The sequence below is a fragment of the Etheostoma cragini genome, chromosome 15 (genome assembly GCF_013103735.1).
Source record: "Etheostoma cragini isolate CJK2018 chromosome 15, CSU_Ecrag_1.0, whole genome shotgun sequence".
In the NCBI taxonomy this organism is placed as follows: Eukaryota; Metazoa; Chordata; class Actinopteri; order Perciformes; family Percidae; genus Etheostoma; species Etheostoma cragini.
This window is the reverse complement of record NC_048421.1, coordinates 1,730,175-1,737,171: the sequence shown is the minus strand read 5'-3', so window position 1 is coordinate 1,737,171 and position 6,997 is coordinate 1,730,175. Positions and strand designations below refer to the sequence as shown.

Sequence of the window (6,997 nt, the reverse complement as noted above, 5' to 3'; positions counted from 1 at the left end):
GAAACGTTTGGATGGAAATAAAAGACTTGTCTGTAGAGGAAAGTTTGCTAAAAAATTCACAAAACCCATTGAGCTGAGACTGTCTTTCCTCTTGGTCCGTCAGTGCAAACTTGTCGACAGAAGAAGTAAATGTACGCGTCAACTGCTGACATTCGGAACTGGATTTGACACAAATTTTAAATTACCACCACATCCTGGGGTGGAATTTACATGTTGTGGTATGATGAGACTAAAGGGAAAGTTTAGACAACACGAGGTCATCCATAGGTCACGGGTCAGGGCCAATCTTTAGTAACCTGTTTATTTATAGTTATTTTCATCTCTATGGATTCAGGAAATCTAGTCAGATGTATGATAAGGGCTTGTTTTGTCTCAGGACTGTCTCCTTTTGGAGGACGGTGGGCCTGCCAGAGAGAGAGAAAGAGAGACAGAGAGGCCTAACTAGGCTTTGGCTTCTGATACCTACCAGAGAGAGAGAGAGAGAGAGAGAGAGAGACCTAACTAGGCTTTAGCTTCTGATACCTACCAGAGAGAGAGAGAGAGAGAGAGAGAGAGACCTAACTAGGCTTTAGCTTCTGGTACCTACCAGAGAGAGAGAGAGAGAGAGAGAGAGAGGCCTAACTAGGCTTTAGCTTCTGGTACCTACCAAAGAGAGAGAGAGTGAAAGAGAGAGAGAGAAAAAGAGAGGCCTAACTAGGCTTTGGCTTCTGGGTCAAACACAGACCTTACACCCAGGAGACCGGGGTCCTTGTCCTGCGTGGGTCCTTGTCCTGCGTGGGTCCTTGTCCTGCGTGGGTCCTTGTCCTGCGTGGGTCCTTGTCCTGCGTGGGTCCATTACAGACCCGGTACTGCCGCGTGTCACAGAACCGTAAGCCCACCCACGAGCTTCTCCTTAACGGAACTCTCCAGAGTCTTCTTCACGTCTTTCAAATGACTTGTGCTGCTCCTGCTGGAGTTTTTCCTTAACACATCCTTTTCTTGAGAAAATGACGCCGATCAAAAACTCCAATTGCACCTGTGTCCAAGTTCCTCTCCTTTAATTTAACATCATAACATTTTACAAATGTGCAGTGTTTACAATCTAACTTACTCCACTGGAAGGGCACACTATGAACATCTTCCTTTGTATGTTTGTACTATGCATGTGTGAGTGGATGTCATATGACTGTGTGCCTACTGTATGTGAATGTATGTTGTGTAGTAAGCTATTGGACACCTTCATCTATCTATCTATCTATCTATCTATCTATCTATCTATCTATCTATCTATCTATCTATCTATCTATCTACAGCTCTACCATTAAACTACGGAGCAGCTGTAGGGAGCTGTCAACTTTCTCTGCTGCTGAGTAATAACGAGAGTCGCACGCTCATCCCATTGACGTTGTGAAACGACGATTGCGGTGCAAGTGACTGTTTGAGAGTATCGCCGTTCATCTTTTTTTTTCAAGCATTGCAACGCCCCGTGACCTTAAAAACGAAGACGAGTGTCAGTGTCAGATGGAAAAGAAACTTTAAGTGCAAACTTGGCCGACATCTCGCACAGTTGGTTGGCTATATACGTCTTTACTCCGCCACACGCCCTCCATAACCGACTTCTCAGGTCTGCCTTTGCAGTTACTCACATGCTGAAGATATGTCCAACTCTCATTTGATGTTATCTGGCTGTAACCTCTGCCAAGACCGTTCACTGTTCAGAGCATTCACGATCTCTGACTAACAAACACTCTTGACATCTGATCCGGAATACATGTGTGTGTGTATGGCGGTTCAGAAATGAAACGGGATTTTGGAGTTTAATTGTGGTGTTGGATGAGTAGTTTCTTTGTGCTTACTGACAGAGAAGCACAGATGTTGTGTGTAGCTGATTGCATGCAGGTGGATGCATTCAGAAACACACATTTCTCTCCCCATCCCATACACACATACTGTATTGGCACTCACTGTAGAAATTGTGCAATGTAAATTCCCGTCCATTGAACCAACATGGGACCTAATTTTGGAAAAATATGTCTGGCAGTGAATGGGGAGAGACATATATAAAACACGCAATTAGAAAGACTTCTTACCCCAAAGTCGCTAAGTGACGTCTCTCTGAAGCTGCAATGCCTGTAAGTTTGGGACCAGGATGTAATTTTACTAACACAAGCAATGGATAAGATAAAACACAGCTGGATAAAACACGTCGGGTAAGATAATGTTAGCTAGCTAGCGAGTAAGGCGACATACGGTATTATGTGAGTCCCTTCGCGCCCATGGGTTGGCTGGTCTTACAGGGAGGTGTGTTCAGGTCCATTAAGGGCGTGCTGGTGTTGCAGGGAGGTGTGTTCAGGTGCATTCTGGGTGTGCTGGTCTTACAGGGAGGTGTGTTCAGGTGCATTCTGGGTGTGCTGGTCTTACAGGGAGGTGTGTTCAGGTGCATTCTGGGCGTGCTGCTCTTACAGGGAGGTGTGTTAAGGTACATTCTGGGCATGCTGGTCTGACATGGAGGTGTGTTCAGGTGCATTCTGGGCATGCTGGTCTGACATGGAGGTGTGTTCAGGTGCATTCTGGGCGTGCTGCTCTTACAGGGTGGTGTGTTCAGGTACATTCTGGGCATGCTGGTCTGACATGGAGGTGTGTTCAGGTGCATTCTGGTCAAGCTGCTATCTTGAGGCAGCGGGTAGTGATTGCGCCATTGACCAACAAAAACCTCTAAAGTCAATAAAGCAGCATTTCATTGTTATTTTATCAGCAAACTCATGAAACGGGCCTGGGCTCATGCACAGCGTGCGAACACAAGGCTTGTTACACAACCACACACACACACATCCACATAACACACACTATCCCGTATTGCCATGTGCAGATATTTTATAAAATGCAAATTCCTAATTTAATTTAATTTATTAATTTACTTGACAGGGACAGTGTACGTTAACAGTGCTGTAAATGCACCAGAATTAGCCAAAAGGCTACTTTCATCCGTTGTTCCTGGACACATCTTAAAATTGTCTCCCTAAAACTACAACAACAACAACAAGATTACAGTCAACAACACAAATGTAAAAACTAGTAAAACAGATAAAACTCTTCAAATCCCGTCGATAAATCCATTGCACAAGTTAAAACGTTGACATCCGTTCATCTCCTCTGTAGTTTACTGCACTTGTTTTTCCTCTCTACTCTTCCCTCGTTTCCCCCAAACTATTGTTCTTTACAACATGCACCTGTGCCCCCCCCCCCCCCCCCCCCCCCCCCCCCCCCCCCCCCCCCCCCCCCCCCCCCCCCCCCCCCCCCCCCCGATAACACGAACCACCTTGCCGATAGCCGTGATCAGAGGCACCGTGTGCTCACAGCCACATGTGTTCACAGCAGGAGCAGCGCTTCAGACCGATGCATGCGTGAGTGCAGCCACTTAAACCGGGCCCTTCAGAGCCATGTGGACCCAGCAGGTGCCCCCTCTACTGCTCTGCATTACCTTAATCCACTTCATCTTCCTCCCTCTCCCCATGCTAGCTAGCCTTAGCCATCCACCCACACCCATTAAGAAGGATCAGAGAGGAGAACTACGTCCTGGGGCAAATCATCTGCAGCATCAAACTTAATCCCGTTAGCACGGGCTCGTTCACGCAGGGTGGTCCACTCGATCCGCTGGCTCGGTGTCTCTGATGTGTTGTTTGTTGGCTTGTGCCATTAACCTGCTGAAAGAAAGTTTAATATTAACCCTCATGTTGTCCTCATGTTGTCCTCATGTTGTCCTCGGGTCAAACTGACCCGTTGTCCTACATCAGTGTTCTTTTTAATTCCCCAAAATAACATGATTGATTCCACCCAACGCTCTTTGCCAAGTACAAATCTCTACTTTCATTAATTTCGGGGCGTCTTATTCAATTTTATAGCATTGTAAAACAAATGGAAGTGTTTTTGAAATAGTATTGAGTAAAAGTTGACATATTCCAGTCTGTGATTATCATCAACATCCATTCCTTTAATTTTAGTCTCAATAATTCCTAATTTCTGCTTTTCTAACTCAAACATTAGGTATAATTTCCTATGAATGAGGTTTATTGACCAAAAATTCAAAAAACAACTAAAAAACTAAAGTTAATAAGTTAGTGTTACGTAGTGTTAAAAACGTCAAATAAAGTGACAAACAGTGGAAAAAAGGGACAAAAATGTAAGTTAAAAACATTGATAAAAAGCATCAACAAAAGTGTTAATTTTCAATTTTGAAAGAAAGTCAACGCAAGGGTTAACTGGAAGTTTAAACCTCGATTTATGTGTAATACATTTGGCACTTTTATTGATTTATTATTGTATCTTGTCCGTCTTTACTGTATTTTTTCAGATATTTTTTCAAATAGCTTTCTTCCGGCATATCTATGGGTATCGCACTTTCCCGGATGCACTTATTGTGTGCTCTTTTATATATACAGTATATACTGTATAGATATCTATATATTTTAGATTTGTATTGACAGAGTGCATGTATGTAGATGTGTGTGTGTGGCAAAGGCAGATGTAAAACACACAACATCTCACATTTTTGCATTATATATTTTGAATTGCTGTGGATTTAAGGCCATATTAAATACAAACGCAGTTTTATTTAGGGGACAAGTTGGCCGTTCAAACCAAAACCCCAGAAGATCTCCTTCTTTTCCCAGCCCAATGTTGCCCGTTATGGGAATAAATGGATGTTTTCTACCACACGTCAACGCACTTTTCAACTCCCAGGTATCCTGGCATTAAGAAGGAAGTTGCATTAAAGCCGGACTCTGTTAGTATTGATTGAAATATTTGTGTCATTTGTTTAATGCAGCTCAGGCCGCTGTGGTTGTCGCCATGGCGTCCCGACCAACACCGTGTCCCTCCATACAGACGTGACTTCCTGTGCTGCTGCGGTAGTCGGGTTTTCACACAGGATGTTGGGGGGGCCGAGAGGATGTTTGAATTCTGATCACATCCTGTGGTTGTGTGTGGTTGTGTGTGTATGTGTGTGTCTGTGTCTGCATTTTTTTAATTCACTGGAAGAGGCAAATGATGAATGACATGCGTAAACTCTAATGTGAGAACTGATTGGGCCTGTGATAGTCGCACAGCTGTGTGGATTAATAACGTCTCATTTTCCACAGGTCAGGGTTTCCAATCGCTTTAACACAGCTGAGACGTTGTGTTGTGTTGTGTGGTGGGCGTTTGTTATCTCTGACATTTTTTGATCCAACGATTGAGACGTTTTAACATTTAACTTTTTGCCTTTTTTTTCAGAAAATAAGCAGATTAGGTGTACGACTTTTTATCAGCTGCAGTCTTCGCTGGTGTACGCAGATTTTCCTAAAGAGTGGGGATACAACCTAGAGACTGGCTGAAACCTACATAAAGATTGTTTCCACCAATTTCCACCAGAATTCATTTTTTTATACCTCTGTGACGGTGCATTTTTCCAGGTTGTGTGATAAAATAATGAGTCACGACATTTTGCATAGCTTAAACGAAGGTAGCCGTGTTTCCAAATGTCTCAGAAACACCAAATGGCTCAGAAACACAGGGGTATACTGGTGAACGTGAGGCGTACAAAAGCAAAAGATATCAGTTTTTAACCAAAGCGTAGCAGCGTAGATGTAGCCTCAGTCCTGGTAAAAAAACGAATTCAATCAGGAGAGACTTCGTTGCAGATATGCAAAGGTTTGTTGTACATATGCATGATGTCAAATGTACTGTACTGTCTTTGGAGATTAGACTCCATCGTTATGAAATGACTATTTTTTTTAAAGGGGTAGAACGCCAAAAGATAATCCCCCGATGGAGTCTAGACACTGATGGTGTTGTGAGGAACCCCACCAGAGGAGGACAGTGTGATGAAGACCGGGGCAGCGAGGGGAGGAGGAGGGTCGTGCTGCTCTCAGCCTGAAAGACCATGATAATTTGGTAGACGGTGTGTAATGCTGAGATGTGAAGAAGTAAACAGTGCAGGAATCAAACATTACAATCATTAACTATGAATAAAAAATGTAAACATGACCTATAAACTGATTGTTGAATAAGAATAGGAACACTATGTGACAGGGAATAAGTTATAAAATGGAAGATGTAGATGTCATGACCACAGTCCAGATTATGTATGAGGGCTGATATACAGTAGTCAATAAGACAGTTGCACAGCAGTGATATGATGGTAGCAGCTGAGAGAGACAGATAGGATAAAACAGGTAGAGACACCACCATAATTATTGACAAGAGAGCAGGAAGGAACCGAAAATCAGACAGCGGCAGACAGACAGAGACCCAATGACAGGATGCCGACAGGAAGGATGCAGGGTCCCGTTGTCTCGTCTGCCACAGTGCCAGAGTCACGGAGAAGTAGGAAGAACAGGAGACACAGGGTCAGACAGTACACAAACCTCAGACTGGAATACTTTACACCGTTTCCATTTAAGCAGCCTGTCTTTTTCCACCGGTGCCGTTGTGACCGAGCGAGGCCTGAAACTGCACAGACGGCCTGGGTGAAAACAGGACAAAGATCAGACTTCTTCCTTACAGGGGCCGTAGAGTCAGAGGTGATTCTGCTGTGTTGCCTGCAGACGATACCGGAGGGTTTCACAGGAATGTCAAGAATATCCGTTTTAATGTATCGCCACTTGTTTGTACATATCTGTGTGTGTGTGTGTGTGTGTGTGTTTGGGCCAGGTTTTGCTACATTTGTGGGGACCAAAAACTGTGAATCCAGTATACTTATGGGGACCTGACAGCTTTGTGGGGACAAAATGCTGGTCCCCTTAACGTTAAAGGGCTGTTTGAGGAATACGACTTGGTTTTAGGAGTAGGGTTAGAGTTAGGTTATGGTTAGGGTAAGGGTGAGGGTTAAGGTTAGGCATTTAGGTTTGATGGTTATGGTTAGGGTTAGGGTTAGGGTTAGGCATTCAGGTTTGATGGTTAAGGTTAGGGTAAGGGATAAGGTTAGGCATTTAGGTTTGATGGTTAAGGTTAGGGTAAGGGGCTAGGGAATGCATTATGT

The 6,997-nt window shown here is 43.9% G+C and overlaps 1 long non-coding RNA gene across 1 annotated transcript in view; it reads right to left on the bottom strand.

The window, feature by feature from the left end:
- Nucleotides 1–209: 209 nt before the first annotated feature.
- LOC117958321 overlaps nt 210–6,997 on the bottom strand; it is a 16,321-nt gene continuing 9,533 nt past the window's right edge. Inside the window, exons 2-3 of the long non-coding RNA XR_004659693.1 lie at nt 467–557; nt 210–229 (exon numbers count right to left, since the gene is read on the bottom strand). This is a non-coding gene — a long non-coding RNA (uncharacterized LOC117958321). The remainder of the gene's footprint in view (nt 230–466; nt 558–6,997) is intronic.